The sequence below is a fragment of the Salmo salar genome, chromosome 05 (genome assembly GCF_965601325.2).
Source record: "Salmo salar chromosome 05, fSalSal1, whole genome shotgun sequence".
Classification (NCBI taxonomy): Eukaryota; Metazoa; Chordata; class Actinopteri; order Salmoniformes; family Salmonidae; genus Salmo; species Salmo salar.
Window position 1 is genome coordinate 92,217,027 of NC_138295.1, and position 18,822 is coordinate 92,235,848.

Here is an 18,822-nt window from a genome sequence, read left to right on the forward strand (position 1 = left end):
GGAAGAGACTGTTTCAGGATGTGAGGTTTAGTAATAAGGGGAAGAGACTGTTTCAGGATGTGAGGTTTAGTAATAAGGGGAAGAGACTGTTTCAGGATGTAGAGGTTTAGTAATAAGGGGAAGAGACTGTTTCAGGATGTAAGGTTTAGTAATAAGGTGAAGAGACTGTTTCAGGATGCTCTATGTGAGGTTTAGTAATAAGGGGAAGAGACTGTTTCAGGATGTGAGGTTTAGTAATAAGGGGAAGAGACTGTTTCAGGATGTGAGGTTTAGTAATAAGGGGAAGAGACTGTTTCAGGATGCTCTATGTGAGGTTTAGTAATAAGGGGAAGAGACTGTTTCAGGATGTAAGGTTTAGTAATAAGGTGAAGAGACTGTTTCAGGATGTAAGGTTTAGTAATAAGGGGAAGAGACTGTTTCAGGATGTAAGGTTTAGTAATAAGGGGAAGAGACTGTTTCAGGATGCTCTATGTGAGGTTTAGTAATAAGGTGAAGAGACTGATTCAGGATGTAAGGTTTAGTAATAAGGGGAAGAGACTGTTTCAGGATGTAAGGTTTAGTAATAAGGGGAAGAGACTTTTTCAGGATGCTCTATGTGAGGTTTAGTAATAAGGTGAAGAGACTGTTTCAGGATGTAAGGTTTAGTAATAAGGTGAAGAGACTGTTTCAGGATGTGAGGTTTAGTAATAAGGGGAAGAGACTGTTTCAGGATGCTCTATGTGAGGTTTAGTAATAAGGTGAAGAGACTGTTTCAGGATGTGAGGTTTAGTAATAAGGGGAAGAGACTGTTTCAGGATGCTCTATGTGAGGTTTAGTAATAAGGGGAAGAGACTGTTTCAGGATGTAAGGTTTAGTAATAAGGTGAAGAGACTGTTTCAGGATGTAAGGTTTAGTAATAAGGGGAAGAGACTGTTTCAGGATGTAAGGTTTAGTAATAAGGGGAAGAGACTGTTTCAGGATGCTCTATGTGAGGTTTAGTAATAAGGTGAAGAGACTGTTTCAGGATGTAAGGTTTAGTAATAAGGGGAAGAGACTGTTTCAGGATGTAAGGTTTAGTAATAAGGGGAAGAGACTGTTTCAGGATGCTCTATGTGAGGTTTAGTAATAAGGTGAAGAGACTGTTTCAGGATGTGAGGTTTAGTAATAAGGGGAAGAGACTGTTTCAGGATGTGAGGTTTAGTAATAAGGGGAAGAGACTGTTTCAGGATGTAAGGTTTAGTAATAAGGGGAAGAGACTGTTTCAGGATGCTCTATGTGAGGTTTAGTAATAAGGTGAAGAGACTGTTTCAGGATGTAAGGTTTAGTAATAAGGGGAAGAGACTGTTTCAGGATGTAAGGTTTAGTAATAAGGGGAAGAGACTGTTTCAGGATGCTCTATGTGAGGTTTAGTAATAAGGTGAAGAGACTGTTTCAGGATGTAAGGTTTAGTAATAAGGGGAAGAGACTGTTTCAGGATGCTCTATGTGAGGTTTAGTAATAAGGTGAAGAGACTGTTTCAGGATGTAAGGTTTAGTAATAAGGTGAAGAGACTGTTTCAGGATGCTCTATGTGAGGTTTAGTAATAAGGTGAAGAGACTGTTTCAGGATGTAAGGTTTAGTAATAAGGGGAAGAGACTGTTTCAGGATGTGAGGTTTAGTAATAAGGGGAAGAGACTGTTTCAGGATGCTCTATGTGAGGTTTAGTAATAAGGTGAAGAGACTGTTTCAGGATGTGAGGTTTAGTAATAAGGTGAAGAGACTGTTTCAGGATGTGAGGTTTAGTAATAAGGGGAAGAGACTGTTTCAGGATGTGAGGTTTAGTAATAAGGTGAAGAGACTGTTTCAGGATGTAAGGTTTAGTAATAAGGGGAAGAGACTGTTTCAGGATGCTCTATGTGAGGTTTAGTAATAAGGTGAAGAGACTGTTTCAGGATGTAAGGTTTAGTAATAAGGTGAAGAGACTGTTTCAGGATGCTCTATGTGAGGTTTAGTAATAAGGTGAAGAGACTGTTTCAGGATGCTCTATGTGAGGTTTAGTAATAAGGGGAAGAGACTGTTTCAGGATGCTCTATGTGAGGTTTAGTAATAAGGTGAAGAGACTGTTTCAGGATGTGAGGTTTAGTAATAAGGGGAAGAGACTGTTTCAGGATGTGAGGTTTAGTAATAAGGTGAAGAGACTGTTTCAGGATGCTCTATGTGAGGTTTAGTAATAAGGTGAAGAGACTGTTTCAGGATGTAAGGTTTAGTAATAAGGGGAAGAGACTGTTTCAGGATGTGAGGTTTAGTAATAAGGTGAAGAGACTGTTTCAGGATGTAAGGTTTAGTAATAAGGGGAAGAGACTGTTTCAGGATGTAAGGTTTAGTAATAAGGTGAAGAGACTGTTTCAGGATGCTCTATGTGAGGTTTAGTAATAAGGGGAAGAGACTGTTTCAGGATGTGAGGTTTAGTAATAAGGGGAAGAGACTGTTTCAGGATGTGAGGTTTAGTAATAAGGGGAAGAGACTGTTTCAGGATGCTCTATGTGAGGTTTAGTAATAAGGGGAAGAGACTGTTTCAGGATGTAAGGTTTAGTAATAAGGTGAAGAGACTGTTTCAGGATGTGAGGTTTAGTAATAAGGGGAAGAGACTGTTTCAGGATGCTCTATGTGAGGTTTAGTAATAAGGTGAAGGGACTGTTTCAGGATGTGAGGTTTAGTAATAAGGGGAAGAGACTGTTTCAGGATGTGAGGTTTAGTAATAAGGTGAAGAGACTGTTTCAGGATGTAAGGTTTAGTAATAAGGGGAAGAGACTGTTTCAGGATGCTCTATGTGAGGTTTAGTAATAAGGTGAAGAGACTGTTTCAGGATGTAAGGTTTAGTAATAAGGTGAAGAGACTGTTTCAGGATGCTCTATGTGAGGTTTAGTAATAAGGTGAAGAGACTGTTTCAGGATGTAAGGTTTAGTAATAAGGTGAAGAGACTGTTTCAGGATGCTCTATGTGAGGTTTAGTAATAAGGGGAAGAGACTGTTTCAGGATGTAAGGTTTAGTAATAAGGGGAAGAGACTGTTTCAGGATGTAAGGTTTAGTAATAAGGTGAAGAGACTGTTTCAGGATGTAAGGTTTAGTAATAAGGTGAAGAGACTGTTTCAGGATGCTCTATGTGAGGTTTAGTAATAAGGGGAAGAGACTGTTTCAGGATGTAAGGTTTAGTAATAAGGGGAAGAGACTGTTTCAGGATGTAAGGTTTAGTAATAAGGGGAAGAGACTGTTTCAGGATGCTCTATGTGAGGTTTAGTAATAAGGGGAAGAGACTGTTTCAGGATGTAAGGTTTAGTAATAAGGGGAAGAGACTGTTTCAGGATGCTCTATGTGAGGTTTAGTAATAAGGGGAAGAGACTGTTTCAGGATGTGAGGTTTAGTAATAAGGGGAAGAGACTGTTTCAGGATGCTCTATGTGAGGTTTAGTAATAAGGGGAAGAGACTGTTTCAGGATGCTCTATGTGAGGTTTAGTAATAAGGTGAAGAGACTGTTTCAGGATGTAAGGTTTAGTAATAAGGTGAAGAGACTGTTTCAGGATGTGAGGTTTAGTAATAAGGGGAAGAGACTGTTTCAGGATGTAAGGTTTAGTAATAAGGGGAAGAGACTGTTTCAGGATGTGAGGTTTAGTAATAAGGGGAAGAGACTGTTTCAGGATGCTCTATGTGAGGTTTAGTAATAAGGTGAAGAGACTGTTTCAGGATGCTCTATGTGAGGTTTAGTAATAAGGTGAAGAGACTGTTTCAGGATGCTCTATGTGAGATTTAGTAATAAGGGGAAGAGACTGTTTCAGGATGCTCTATGTGAGGTTTAGTAATAAGGGGAAGGGACTGTTTCAGGATGTAAGGTTTAGTAATAAGGGGAAGAGACTGTTTCAGGATGTGAGGTTTAGTAATAAGGGGAAGAGACTGTTTCAGGATGTAAGGTTTAGTAATAAGGGGAAGAGACTGTTTCAGGATGCTCTATGTAAGGTTTAGTAATAAGGGGAAGAGACTGTTTCAGGATGTAAGGTTTAGTAATAAGGGGAAGAGACTGTTTCAGGATGTAAGGTTTAGTAATAAGGGGAAGAGACTGTTTCAGGATGTGAGGTTTAGTAATAAGGGGAAGGGACTGTTTCAGGATGCTCTATGTGAGGTTTAGTAATAAGGTGAAGAGACTGTTTCAGGATGCTCTATGTGAGGTTTAGTAATAAGGGGAAGAGACTGTTTCAGGATGTGAGGTTTAGTAATAAGGGGAAGAGACTGTTTCAGGATTCTCTATGTAAGGTTTAGTAATAAGGGGAAGAGACTGTTTCAGGATGTAAGGTTTAGTAATAAGGGGAAGAGACTGTTTCAGGATGCTCTATGTGAGGTTTAGTAATAAGGGGAAGAGACTGTTTCAGGATGTAAGGTTTAGTAATAAGGTGAAGAGACTGTTTCAGGATGTGAGGTTTAGTAATAAGGTGAAGAGACTGTTTCAGGATGTAAGGTTTAGTAATAAGGGGAAGAGACTGTTTCAGGATGCTCTATGTGAGGTTTAGTAATAAGGGGAAGAGACTGTTTCAGGATGTAAGGTTTAGTAATAAGGGGAAGAGACTGTTTCAGGATGTGAGGTTTAGTAATAAGGTGAAGAGACTGTTTCAGGATGTAAGGTTTAGTAATAAGGTGAAGAGACTGTTTCAGGATGCTCTATGTGAGGTTTAGTAATAAGGGGAAGAGACTGTTTCAGGATGTAAGGTTTAGTAATAAGGGGAAGAGACTGTTTCAGGATGTAAGGTTTAGTAATAAGGGGAAGAGACTGTTTCAGGATGCTCTATGTGAGGTTTAGTAATAAGGGGAAGAGACTGTTTCAGGATGTAAGGTTTAGTAATAAGGGGAAGAGACTGTTTCAGGATGTGAGGTTTAGTAATAAGGGGAAGAGACTGTTTCAGGATGCTCTATGTGAGGTTTAGTAATAAGGTGAAGAGACTGTTTCAGGATGTAAGGTTTAGTAATAAGGGGAAGAGACTGTTTCAGGATGTGAGGTTTAGTAATAAGGGGAAGAGACTGTTTCAGGATGTGAGGTTTAGTAATAAGGGGAAGAGACTGTTTCAGGATGCTCTATGTGAGGTTTAGTAATAAGGTGAAGAGACTGTTTCAGGATGCTCTATGTGAGGTTTAGTAATAAGGGGAAGAGACTGTTTCAGGATGTGAGGTTTAGTAATAAGGGGAAGAGACTGTTTCTGGATGTGAGGTTTAGTAATAAGGTGAAGAGACTGTTTCAGGATGCTCTATGTGAGGTTTAGTAATAAGGTGAAGAGACTGTTTCAGGATGTAAGGTTTAGTAATAAGGGGAAGAGACTGTTTCAGGATGTGAGGTTTAGTAATAAGGGGAAGAGACTGTTTCAGGATGTGAGGTTTAGTAATAAGGGGAAGAGACTGTTTCAGGATGTGAGGTTTAGTAATAAGGGGAAGAGACTGTTTCAGGATGCTCTATGTGAGGTTTAGTAATAAGGGGAAGAGACTGTTTCAGGATGTAAGGTTTAGTAATAAGGTGAAGAGACTGTTTCAGGATGTAAGGTTTAGTAATAAGGGGAAGAGACTGTTTCAGGATGTAAGGTTTAGTAATAAGGGGAAGAGACTGTTTCAGGATGCTCTATGTGAGGTTTAGTAATAAGGTGAAGAGACTGATTCAGGATGTAAGGTTTAGTAATAAGGGGAAGAGACTGTTTCAGGATGTAAGGTTTAGTAATAAGGTGAAGGGACTGTTTCAGGATGTAAGGTTTAGTAATAAGGGGAAGAGACTGTTTCAGGATGTGAGGTTTAGTAATAAGGTGAAGAGACTGTTTCAGGATGTAAGGTTTAGTAATAAGGGGAAGAGACTGTTTCAGGATGCTCTATGTGAGGTTTAGTAATAAGGTGAAGAGACTGTTTCAGGATGTAAGGTTTAGTAATAAGGTGAAGAGACTGTTTCAGGATGCTCTATGTGAGGTTTAGTAATAAGGTGAAGAGACTGTTTCAGGATGTAAGGTTTAGTAATAAGGGGAAGAGACTGTTTCAGGATGTGAGGTTTAGTAATAAGGGGAAGAGACTGTTTCAGGATGTAAGGTTTAGTAATAAGGGGAAGAGACTGTTTCAGGATGTGAGGTTTAGTAATAAGGGGAAGAGACTGTTTCAGGATGTAAGGTTTAGTAATAAGGGGAAGAGACTGTTTCAGGATGTAAGGTTTAGTAATAAGGGGAAGGGACTGTTTCAGGATGTGAGGTTTAGTAATAAGGTGAAGAGACTGTTTCAGGATGCTCTATGTGAGGTTTAGTAATAAGGGGAAGAGACTGTTTCAGGATGTAAGGTTTAGTAATAAGGGGAAGAGACTGTTTCAGGATGTAAGGTTTAGTAATAAGGGGAAGAGACTGTTTCAGGATGCTCTATGTGAGGTTTAGTAATAAGGGGAAGAGACTGTTTCAGGATGTAAGGTTTAGTAATAAGGGGAAGAGACTGTTTCAGGATGTAAGGTTTAGTAATAAGGGGAAGAGACTGTTTCAGGATGTAAGGTTTAGTAATAAGGGGAAGAGACTGTTTCAGGATGTGAGGTTTAGTAATAAGGGGAAGAGACTGTTTCAGGATGTGAGGTTTAGTAATAAGGGGAAGAGACTGTTTCAGGATGCTCTATGTGAGGTTTAGTAATAAGGGGAAGAGACTGTTTCAGGATGCTCTATGTGAGGTTTAGTAATAAGGGGAAGAGACTGTTTCAGGATGTAAGGTTCAGTAATAAGGGGAAGAGACTGTTTCAGGATGTGAGGTTTAGTAATAAGGGGAAGAGACTGTTTCAGGATGTAAGGTTTAGTAATAAGGTGAAGAGACTGTTTCAGGATGCTCTATGTGAGGTTTAGTAATAAGGGGAAGAGACTGTTTCAGGATGCTCTATGTGAGGTTTAGTAATAAGGGGAAGAGACTGTTTCAGGATGTAAGGTTTAGTAATAAGGGGAAGAGACTGTTTCAGGATGCTCTATGTGAGGTTTAGTAATAAGGGGAAGAGACTGTTTCAGGATGTGAGGTTTAGTAATAAGGTGAAGAGACTGTTTCAGGATGCTCTATGTGAGGTTTAGTAATAAGGGGAAGAGACTGTTTCAGGATGCTCTATGTGAGGTTTAGTAATAAGGTGAAGAGACTGTTTCAGGATGTAAGGTTTAGTAATAAGGGGAAGAGACTGTTTCAGGATGCTCTATGTAAGGTTTAGTAATAAGGGGAAGAGACTGTTTCAGGATGTAAGGTTTAGTAATAAGGGGAAGAGACTGTTTCAGGATGTGAGGTTTAGTAATAAGGTGAAGAGACTGTTTCAGGATGTAAGGTTTAGTAATAAGGTGAAGAGACTGTTTCAGGATGCTCTATGTGAGGTTTAGTAATAAGGGGAAGAGACTGTTTCAGGATGTAAGGTTTAGTAATAAGGGGAAGAGACTGTTTCAGGATGCTCTATGTGAGGTTTAGTAATAAGGGGAAGAGACTGTTTCAGGATGTAAGGTTTAGTAATAAGGGGAAGAGACTGTTTCAGGATGTAAGGTTTAGTAATAAGGGGAGGAGACTGTTTCAGGATGTAAGGTTTAGTAATAAGGTGAAGAGACTGTTTCAGGATGCTCTATGTGAGGTTTAGTAATAAGGGGAAGAGACTGTTTCAGGATGCTCTATGTGAGGTTTAGTAATAAGGTGAAGAGACTGTTTCAGGATGCTCTATGTGAGGTTTAGTAATAAGGGGAAGAGACTGTTTCAGGATGCTCTATGTGAGGTTTAGTAATAAGGGGAAGAGACTGTTTCAGGATGTAAGGTTTAGTAATAAGGGGAAGAGACTGTTTCAGGATGTAAGGTTTAGTAATAAGGGGAAGAGACTGTTTCAGGATGTAAGGTTTAGTAATAAGGGGAAGAGACTGTTTCAGGATGCTCTATGTGAGGTTTAGTAATAAGGTGAAGAGACTGTTTCAGGATGTGAGGTTTAGTAATAAGGGGAAGAGACTGTTTCAGGATGTGAGGTTTAGTAATAAGGTGAAGAGACTGTTTCAGGATGCTCTATGTGAGGTTTAGTAATAAGGGGAAGAGACTGTTTCAGGATGTAAGGTTTAGTAATAAGGGGAATAGACTGTTTCAGGATGTGAGGTTTAGTAATAAGGGGAAGAGACTGTTTCAGGATGCTCTATGTGAGGTTTAGTAATAAGGGGAAGAGACTGTTTCAGGATGCTCTATGTAAGGTTTAGTAATAAGGGGAAGAGACTGTTTCAGGATGTAAGGTTTAGTAATAAGGTGAAGAGACTGTTTCAGGATGTAAGGTTTAGTAATAAGGGGAAGAGACTGTTTCAGGATGTAAGGTTTAGTAATAAGGTGAAGAGACTGTTTCAGGATGCTCTATGTGAGGTTTAGTAATAAGGGGAAGAGACTGTTTCAGGATGTGAGGTTTAGTAATAAGGGGAAGAGACTGTTTCAGGATGTAAGGTTTAGTAATAAGGTGAAGAGACTGTTTCAGGATGTGAGGTTTAGTAATAAGGTGAAGAGACTGTTTCAGGATGCTCTATGTGAGGTTTAGTAATAAGGTGAAGAGACTGTTTCAGGATGCTCTATGTGAGGTTTAGTAATAAGGTGAAGAGACTGTTTCAGGATGTAAGGTTTAGTAATAAGGTGAAGAGACTGTTTCAGGATGCTCTATGTGAGGTTTAGTAATAAGGTGAAGAGACTGTTTCAGGATGTAAGGTTTAGTAATAAGGGGAAGAGACTGTTTCAGGATGTGAGGTTTAGTAATAAGGTGAAGAGACTGTTTCAGGATGTAAGGTTTAGTAATAAGGGGAAGAGACTGTTTCAGGATGTAAGGTTTAGTAATAAGGGGAAGAGACTGTTTCAGGATGTAAGGTTTAGTAATAAGGGGAAGAGACTGTTTCAGGATGCTCTATGTGAGGTTTAGTAATAAGGTGAAGAGACTGTTTCAGGATGCTCTATGTGAGATTTAGTAATAAGGGGAAGAGACTGTTTCAGGATGCTCTATGTGAGGTTTAGTAATAAGGGGAAGGGACTGTTTCAGGATGTAAGGTTTAGTAATAAGGGGAAGAGACTGTTTCAGGATGTGAGGTTTAGTAATAAGGGGAAGAGACTGTTTCAGGATGTAAGGTTTAGTAATAAGGGGAAGAGACTGTTTCAGGATGCTCTATGTAAGGTTTAGTAATAAGGGGAAGAGACTGTTTCAGGATGTAAGGTTTAGTAATAAGGGGAAGAGACTGTTTCAGGATGTAAGGTTTAGTAATAAGGGGAAGAGACTGTTTCAGGATGTGAGGTTTAGTAATAAGGGGAAGGGACTGTTTCAGGATGCTCTATGTGAGGTTTAGTAATAAGGTGAAGAGACTGTTTCAGGATGCTCTATGTGAGGTTTAGTAATAAGGGGAAGAGACTGTTTCAGGATGTGAGGTTTAGTAATAAGGGGAAGAGACTGTTTCAGGATTCTCTATGTAAGGTTTAGTAATAAGGGGAAGAGACTGTTTCAGGATGTAAGGTTTAGTAATAAGGGGAAGAGACTGTTTCAGGATGCTCTATGTGAGGTTTAGTAATAAGGGGAAGAGACTGTTTCAGGATGTAAGGTTTAGTAATAAGGTGAAGAGACTGTTTCAGGATGTGAGGTTTAGTAATAAGGTGAAGAGACTGTTTCAGGATGTAAGGTTTAGTAATAAGGGGAAGAGACTGTTTCAGGATGCTCTATGTGAGGTTTAGTAATAAGGGGAAGAGACTGTTTCAGGATGTAAGGTTTAGTAATAAGGGGAAGAGACTGTTTCAGGATGTGAGGTTTAGTAATAAGGTGAAGAGACTGTTTCAGGATGTAAGGTTTAGTAATAAGGTGAAGAGACTGTTTCAGGATGCTCTATGTGAGGTTTAGTAATAAGGGGAAGAGACTGTTTCAGGATGTAAGGTTTAGTAATAAGGGGAAGAGACTGTTTCAGGATGTAAGGTTTAGTAATAAGGGGAAGAGACTGTTTCAGGATGCTCTATGTGAGGTTTAGTAATAAGGGGAAGAGACTGTTTCAGGATGTAAGGTTTAGTAATAAGGGGAAGAGACTGTTTCAGGATGTGAGGTTTAGTAATAAGGGGAAGAGACTGTTTCAGGATGCTCTATGTGAGGTTTAGTAATAAGGTGAAGAGACTGTTTCAGGATGTAAGGTTTAGTAATAAGGGGAAGAGACTGTTTCAGGATGTGAGGTTTAGTAATAAGGGGAAGAGACTGTTTCAGGATGTGAGGTTTAGTAATAAGGGGAAGAGACTGTTTCAGGATGCTCTATGTGAGGTTTAGTAATAAGGTGAAGAGACTGTTTCAGGATGCTCTATGTGAGGTTTAGTAATAAGGGGAAGAGACTGTTTCAGGATGTGAGGTTTAGTAATAAGGGGAAGAGACTGTTTCTGGATGTGAGGTTTAGTAATAAGGTGAAGAGACTGTTTCAGGATGCTCTATGTGAGGTTTAGTAATAAGGTGAAGAGACTGTTTCAGGATGTAAGGTTTAGTAATAAGGGGAAGAGACTGTTTCAGGATGTGAGGTTTAGTAATAAGGGGAAGAGACTGTTTCAGGATGTGAGGTTTAGTAATAAGGGGAAGAGACTGTTTCAGGATGTGAGGTTTAGTAATAAGGGGAAGAGACTGTTTCAGGATGCTCTATGTGAGGTTTAGTAATAAGGGGAAGAGACTGTTTCAGGATGTAAGGTTTAGTAATAAGGTGAAGAGACTGTTTCAGGATGTAAGGTTTAGTAATAAGGGGAAGAGACTGTTTCAGGATGTAAGGTTTAGTAATAAGGGGAAGAGACTGTTTCAGGATGCTCTATGTGAGGTTTAGTAATAAGGTGAAGAGACTGATTCAGGATGTAAGGTTTAGTAATAAGGGGAAGAGACTGTTTCAGGATGTAAGGTTTAGTAATAAGGTGAAGGGACTGTTTCAGGATGTAAGGTTTAGTAATAAGGGGAAGAGACTGTTTCAGGATGTGAGGTTTAGTAATAAGGTGAAGAGACTGTTTCAGGATGTAAGGTTTAGTAATAAGGGGAAGAGACTGTTTCAGGATGCTCTATGTGAGGTTTAGTAATAAGGTGAAGAGACTGTTTCAGGATGTAAGGTTTAGTAATAAGGTGAAGAGACTGTTTCAGGATGCTCTATGTGAGGTTTAGTAATAAGGTGAAGAGACTGTTTCAGGATGTAAGGTTTAGTAATAAGGGGAAGAGACTGTTTCAGGATGTGAGGTTTAGTAATAAGGGGAAGAGACTGTTTCAGGATGTAAGGTTTAGTAATAAGGGGAAGAGACTGTTTCAGGATGTGAGGTTTAGTAATAAGGGGAAGAGACTGTTTCAGGATGTAAGGTTTAGTAATAAGGGGAAGAGACTGTTTCAGGATGTAAGGTTTAGTAATAAGGGGAAGGGACTGTTTCAGGATGTGAGGTTTAGTAATAAGGTGAAGAGACTGTTTCAGGATGCTCTATGTGAGGTTTAGTAATAAGGGGAAGAGACTGTTTCAGGATGTAAGGTTTAGTAATAAGGGGAAGAGACTGTTTCAGGATGTAAGGTTTAGTAATAAGGGGAAGAGACTGTTTCAGGATGCTCTATGTGAGGTTTAGTAATAAGGGGAAGAGACTGTTTCAGGATGTAAGGTTTAGTAATAAGGGGAAGAGACTGTTTCAGGATGTAAGGTTTAGTAATAAGGGGAAGAGACTGTTTCAGGATGTAAGGTTTAGTAATAAGGGGAAGAGACTGTTTCAGGATGTGAGGTTTAGTAATAAGGGGAAGAGACTGTTTCAGGATGTGAGGTTTAGTAATAAGGGGAAGAGACTGTTTCAGGATGCTCTATGTGAGGTTTAGTAATAAGGGGAAGAGACTGTTTCAGGATGCTCTATGTGAGGTTTAGTAATAAGGGGAAGAGACTGTTTCAGGATGTAAGGTTCAGTAATAAGGGGAAGAGACTGTTTCAGGATGTGAGGTTTAGTAATAAGGGGAAGAGACTGTTTCAGGATGTAAGGTTTAGTAATAAGGTGAAGAGACTGTTTCAGGATGCTCTATGTGAGGTTTAGTAATAAGGGGAAGAGACTGTTTCAGGATGCTCTATGTGAGGTTTAGTAATAAGGGGAAGAGACTGTTTCAGGATGTAAGGTTTAGTAATAAGGGGAAGAGACTGTTTCAGGATGCTCTATGTGAGGTTTAGTAATAAGGGGAAGAGACTGTTTCAGGATGTGAGGTTTAGTAATAAGGTGAAGAGACTGTTTCAGGATGCTCTATGTGAGGTTTAGTAATAAGGGGAAGAGACTGTTTCAGGATGCTCTATGTGAGGTTTAGTAATAAGGTGAAGAGACTGTTTCAGGATGTAAGGTTTAGTAATAAGGGGAAGAGACTGTTTCAGGATGCTCTATGTAAGGTTTAGTAATAAGGGGAAGAGACTGTTTCAGGATGTAAGGTTTAGTAATAAGGGGAAGAGACTGTTTCAGGATGTGAGGTTTAGTAATAAGGTGAAGAGACTGTTTCAGGATGTAAGGTTTAGTAATAAGGTGAAGAGACTGTTTCAGGATGCTCTATGTGAGGTTTAGTAATAAGGGGAAGAGACTGTTTCAGGATGTAAGGTTTAGTAATAAGGGGAAGAGACTGTTTCAGGATGCTCTATGTGAGGTTTAGTAATAAGGGGAAGAGACTGTTTCAGGATGTAAGGTTTAGTAATAAGGGGAAGAGACTGTTTCAGGATGTAAGGTTTAGTAATAAGGGGAGGAGACTGTTTCAGGATGTAAGGTTTAGTAATAAGGTGAAGAGACTGTTTCAGGATGCTCTATGTGAGGTTTAGTAATAAGGGGAAGAGACTGTTTCAGGATGCTCTATGTGAGGTTTAGTAATAAGGTGAAGAGACTGTTTCAGGATGCTCTATGTGAGGTTTAGTAATAAGGGGAAGAGACTGTTTCAGGATGCTCTATGTGAGGTTTAGTAATAAGGGGAAGAGACTGTTTCAGGATGTAAGGTTTAGTAATAAGGGGAAGAGACTGTTTCAGGATGTAAGGTTTAGTAATAAGGGGAAGAGACTGTTTCAGGATGTAAGGTTTAGTAATAAGGGGAAGAGACTGTTTCAGGATGCTCTATGTGAGGTTTAGTAATAAGGTGAAGAGACTGTTTCAGGATGTGAGGTTTAGTAATAAGGGGAAGAGACTGTTTCAGGATGTGAGGTTTAGTAATAAGGTGAAGAGACTGTTTCAGGATGCTCTATGTGAGGTTTAGTAATAAGGGGAAGAGACTGTTTCAGGATGTAAGGTTTAGTAATAAGGGGAATAGACTGTTTCAGGATGTGAGGTTTAGTAATAAGGGGAAGAGACTGTTTCAGGATGCTCTATGTGAGGTTTAGTAATAAGGGGAAGAGACTGTTTCAGGATGCTCTATGTAAGGTTTAGTAATAAGGGGAAGAGACTGTTTCAGGATGTAAGGTTTAGTAATAAGGTGAAGAGACTGTTTCAGGATGTAAGGTTTAGTAATAAGGGGAAGAGACTGTTTCAGGATGTAAGGTTTAGTAATAAGGTGAAGAGACTGTTTCAGGATGCTCTATGTGAGGTTTAGTAATAAGGGGAAGAGACTGTTTCAGGATGTGAGGTTTAGTAATAAGGGGAAGAGACTGTTTCAGGATGTAAGGTTTAGTAATAAGGTGAAGAGACTGTTTCAGGATGTGAGGTTTAGTAATAAGGTGAAGAGACTGTTTCAGGATGCTCTATGTGAGGTTTAGTAATAAGGTGAAGAGACTGTTTCAGGATGCTCTATGTGAGGTTTAGTAATAAGGTGAAGAGACTGTTTCAGGATGTAAGGTTTAGTAATAAGGTGAAGAGACTGTTTCAGGATGCTCTATGTGAGGTTTAGTAATAAGGTGAAGAGACTGTTTCAGGATGTAAGGTTTAGTAATAAGGGGAAGAGACTGTTTCAGGATGTGAGGTTTAGTAATAAGGTGAAGAGACTGTTTCAGGATGTAAGGTTTAGTAATAAGGGGAAGAGACTGTTTCAGGATGTGAGGTTTAGTAATAAGGGGAAGAGACTGTTTCAGGATGTAAGGTTTAGTAATAAGGGGAAGAGACTGTTTCAGGATGTAAGGTTTAGTAATAAGGGGAAGGGACTGTTTCAGGATGTAAGGTTTAGTAATAAGGGGAAGAGACTGTTTCAGGATGTAAGGTTTAGTAATAAGGGGAAGAGACTGTTTCAGGATGTAAGGTTTAGTAATAAGGGGAAGAGACTGTTTCAGGATGTGAGGTTTAGTAATAAGGGGAAGAGACTGTTTCAGGATGCTCTATGTGAGGTTTAGTAATAAGGGGAAGAGACTGTTTCAGGATGTAAGGTTTAGTAATAAGGGGAAGAGACTGTTTCAGGATGTGAGGTTTAGTAATAAGGGGAAGAGACTGTTTCAGGATGCTCTATGTGAGGTTTAGTAATAAGGGGAAGAGACTGTTTCAGGATGTAAGGTTTAGTAATAAGGGGAAGAGACTGTTTCAGGATGTGAGGTTTAGTAATAAGGGGAAGAGACTGTTTCAGGATGTAAGGTTTAGTAATAAGGTGAAGAGACTGTTTCAGGATGTAAGGTTTAGTAATAAGGTGAAGAGACTGTTTCAGGATGCTCTATGTGAGGTTTAGTAATAAGGGGAAGAGACTGTTTCAGGATGTAAGGTTTAGTAATAAGGGGAAGAGACTGTTTCAGGATGTAAGGTTTAGTAATAAGGGGAAGAGACTGTTTCAGGATGCTCTATGTGAGGTTTAGTAATAAGGGGAAGAGACTGTTTCAGGATGTGAGGTTTAGTAATAAGGGGAAGAGACTGTTTCAGGATGTGAGGTTTAGTAATAAGGGGAAGAGACTGTTTCAGGATGTGAGGTTTAGTAATAAGGGGAAGAGACTGTTTCAGGATGCTCTATGTGAGGTTTAGTAATAAGGGGAAGAGACTGTTTCAGGATGCTCTATGTGAGGTTTAGTAATAAGGGGAAGAGACTGTTTCAGGATGTGAGGTTTAGTAATAAGGGGAAGAGAATGTTTCAGGATGTAAGGTTCAGTAATAAGGTGAAGAGACTGTTTCAGGATGTAAGGTTTAGTAATAAGGGGAAGAGACTGTTTCAGGATGCTCTATGTGAGGTTTAGTAATAAGGTGAAGAGACTGTTTCAGGATGTAAGGTTCAGTAATAAGGGGAAGAGACTGTTTCAGGATGTGAGGTTTAGTAATAAGGGGAAGAGACTGTTTCAGGATGTAAGGTTTAGTAATAAGGTGAAGAGACTGTTTCAGGATGCTCTATGTGAGGTTTAGTAATAAGGGGAAGAGACTGTTTCAGGATGCTCTATGTGAGGTTTAGTAATAAGGGGAAGAGACTGTTTCAGGATGTAAGGTTTAGTAATAAGGGGAAGAGACTGTTTCAGGATGCTCTATGTGAGGTTTAGTAATAAGGGGAAGAGACTGTTTCAGGATGTGAGGTTTAGTAATAAGGTGAAGAGACTGTTTCAGGATGCTCTATGTGAGGTTTAGTAATAAGGGGAAGAGACTGTTTCAGGATGCTCTATGTGAGGTTTAGTAATAAGGTGAAGAGACTGTTTCAGGATGTAAGGTTTAGTAATAAGGGGAAGAGACTGTTTCAGGATGCTCTATGTAAGGTTTAGTAATAAGGGGAAGAGACTGTTTCAGGATGTAAGGTTTAGTAATAAGGTGAAGAGACTGTTTCAGGATGTAAGGTTTAGTAATAAGGTGAAGAGACTGTTTCAGGATGTAAGGTTTAGTAATAAGGTGAAGAGACTGTTTCAGGATGTAAGGTTTAGTAATAAGGTGAAGAGACTGTTTCAGGATGTAAGGTTTAGTAATAAGGTGAAGAGACTGTTTCAGGATGCTCTATGTGAGGTTTAGTAATAAGGGGAAGAGACTGTTTCAGGATGTAAGGTTTAGTAATAAGGGGAAGAGACTGTTTCAGGATGCTCTATGTGAGGTTTAGTAATAAGGGGAAGAGACTGTTTCAGGATGTAAGGTTTAGTAATAAGGGGAAGAGACTGTTTCAGGATGTAAGGTTTAGTAATAAGGTGAAGAGACTGTTTCAGGATGTAAGGTTTAGTAATAAGGTGAAGAGACTGTTTCAGGATGTAAGGTTTAGTAATAAGGTGAAGAGACTGTTTCAGGATGTAAGGTTTAGTAATAAGGGGAAGAGACTGTTTCAGGATGTGAGGTTTAGTAATAAGGTGAAGAGACTGTTTCAGGATGCTCTATGTGAGGTTTAGTAATAAGGTGAAGAGACTGTTTCAGGATGCTCTATGTGAGGTTTAGTAATAAGGGGAAGAGACTGTTTCAGGATGCTCTATGTGAGGTTTAGTAATAAGGGGAAGAGACTGTTTCAGGATGCTCTATGTGAGGTTTAGTAATAAGGGGAAGAGACTGTTTCAGGATGCTCTATGTGAGGTTTAGTAATAAGGGGAAGAGACTGTTTCAGGATGCTCTATGTGAGGTTTAGTAATAAGGTGAAGAGACTGTTTCAGGATGCTCTATGTGAGGTTTAGTAATAAGGGGAAGAGACTGTTTCAGGATGCTCTATGTGAGGTTTAGTAATAAGGGGAAGAGACTGTTTCAGGATGTGAGGTTTAGTAATAAGGTGAAGAGACTGTTTCAGGATGTAAGGTTTAGTAATAAGGGGAAGAGACTGTTTCAGGATGTAAGGTTTAGTAATAAGGGGAAGAGACTGTTTCAGGATGCTCTATGTGAGGTTTAGTAATAAGGTGAAGAGACTGTTTCAGGATGTGAGGTTTAGTAATAAGGGGAAGAGACTGTTTCAGGATGTGAGGTTTAGTAATAAGGTGAAGAGACTGTTTCAGGATGCTCTATGTGAGGTTTAGTAATAAGGGGAAGAGACTGTTTCAGGATGTAAGGTTTAGTAATAAGGGGAATAGACTGTTTCAGGATGTGAGGTTTAGTAATAAGGGGAAGAGACTGTTTCAGGATGCTCTATGTGAGGTTTAGTAATAAGGGGAAGAGACTGTTTCAGGATGCTCTATGTAAGGTTTAGTAATAAGGGGAAGAGACTGTTTCAGGATGTAAGGTTTAGTAATAAGGTGAAGAGACTGTTTCAGGATGTGAGGTTTAGTAATAAGGTGAAGAGACTGTTTCAGGATGCTCTATGTGAGGTTTAGTAATAAGGTGAAGAGACTGTTTCAGGATGCTCTATGTGAGGTTTAGTAATAAGGTGAAGAGACTGTTTCAGGATGCTCTATGTGAGGTTTAGTAATAAGGTGTTGAACATCTCGATGCTGATTGTTAGGCCTTTCCTCATGATGTACTTGTTTTAATCACGTTAAACTCTGTTCACACCTAGGACCCTAATCTCTCTCTCACACTGTGATGTGGCTTTGGGGGGGTTACTTTACCTGGAGTTTCCCTCAGATGTAACTCACAGATGGGGTGGGAATGCCTAATGCTGAGACAAGTTTCCTCTGGAACAGCTCTTTGGGAATGTCCTGTGAAAGTGTGTGTGTGTGTGTGTGTGTGTGTGGTGTGTGTGTGTGTGTGTGTGTGTGTGTGTGTGTGTGTGTGTGTGTGTGTGTGTGTCTGCGCCTGTCTCACCTCAGTTGCTCCCAGTGTGTCTCAACAAGTCGTCAGTTTGTTTGGGAAATCAGCTCTGACAAAAACAGGAAACTCTAAAAAGCAGGTTGTTAATGTCACAACACTGAGTGTGTGTGGTGTGAGTGAGTATGAGTGTGTGTGTGTGTGGATGCAATAGGGTCCTTCCTTTGTAAAGACAGTCTGATGCTTGTCTCTTAGTGGTGCTGAGTCAGAGAATGAGACTGGTAACGTGGCGGCAGGGCTGGAGCGTGTGTGTAAGGTGTGTGTGTGTGTGTGTATGCGGCCCAGCTCTAATTGCTGACTGTTCCAGTGATTCCTCCGTTAAGCAGCTGTGGATAATTTCATTAGAGAGGTCAGGACAACGCTACCTGCTAATCCAGGTCCTAATCACACACCAAGAACACGTCTTCTGACTGTGTGTCTACGTATGAACACCATGCTTAGTCAGTAAGGGAATAGGGCTTTCTGTTGCAACTTACACATTATATGACTTCTCATATTTAGGCTGATTACTAAATTAATGCAGTGTTTAAAATATGGATAGTTGTCTTTCTTTTATGAGAATGTATAGGGAAGTTAGCATAATTTCCAGAGTTTAGTCGAGACAGGATCATAATCTCCAGAGTTTAGTCTAGACAGGATCATAATCTCCAGAGTATAGTCTAGACAGGACCGTAATCTCCAGAGTTTAGTCTAGACAGGATCATAATCTCCAGAGTTTAGTCTAGACAGGATCATAATCTCCAGAGTTTAGTCTAGACAGGACCGTCATCTCCAGAGTTTAGTTTAGTCTAGACAGGACCGTAATCTCTGGGGGTTTAGTCTAGACAGGATCATAATCTCCAGAGTTTAGTCTAGACAGGACCGTAATAGCCAGAGTTTAGTTTAGTCTAGACAGGACCGTAATCTCTGGGGGTTTAGTCTAGACAGGATCATAATCTCCAGAGTTTAGTCTAGACAGGACCGTAATCTCCAGAGTTTAGTCTAGACAGGACCATCATCTCCAGAGTTTAGTCTAGACAGGATCATAATAGTGGAAGAGAAAGTATAGAGGCATTTGAAGATCACAGTGAGTTGACTGTAACTTTATCTCCTTTCTATTCCAGTGTGTCTGTGAGAGAGATGGGAAGTCTAGACATTCAGTCTGGCAGAGTCCTCTTTAATCCACCCTCTGTGTTTCCAGACAGTCTCCAGTGTGTCTGTGAGAGAGATGGGAAGTCTAGACATTCAGTCTGGCAGAGTCCTCTTTAATCCACCCTCTGTGTTTCCAGACAGTCTCCAGTG

The 18,822-nt window shown here is 39.8% G+C and overlaps 1 protein-coding gene and 1 long non-coding RNA gene across 17 annotated transcripts in view; both read left to right on the forward strand.

The window, feature by feature from the left end:
- Positions 1-18,822, forward strand: part of cdkal (CDK5 regulatory subunit-associated protein 1-like 1) — an 839,461-nt gene that overhangs the window by 536,879 nt on the left and 283,760 nt on the right.
- LOC145879610 (uncharacterized) lies at positions 102-17,444 on the forward strand. 13 transcript variants are annotated; one of them, XR_014392475.1, is made up of 4 exons: positions 102-5,411; positions 6,220-10,587; positions 11,396-14,789; positions 15,378-17,444. It is a non-coding gene; the product is annotated as an uncharacterized LOC145879610 (long non-coding RNA). The 13 variants fall into 13 exon arrangements; XR_014392478.1 differs by having other exon boundaries at positions 11,396-13,903; positions 14,503-17,444; XR_014392481.1 differs by having other exon boundaries at positions 11,396-13,531; positions 14,177-17,444.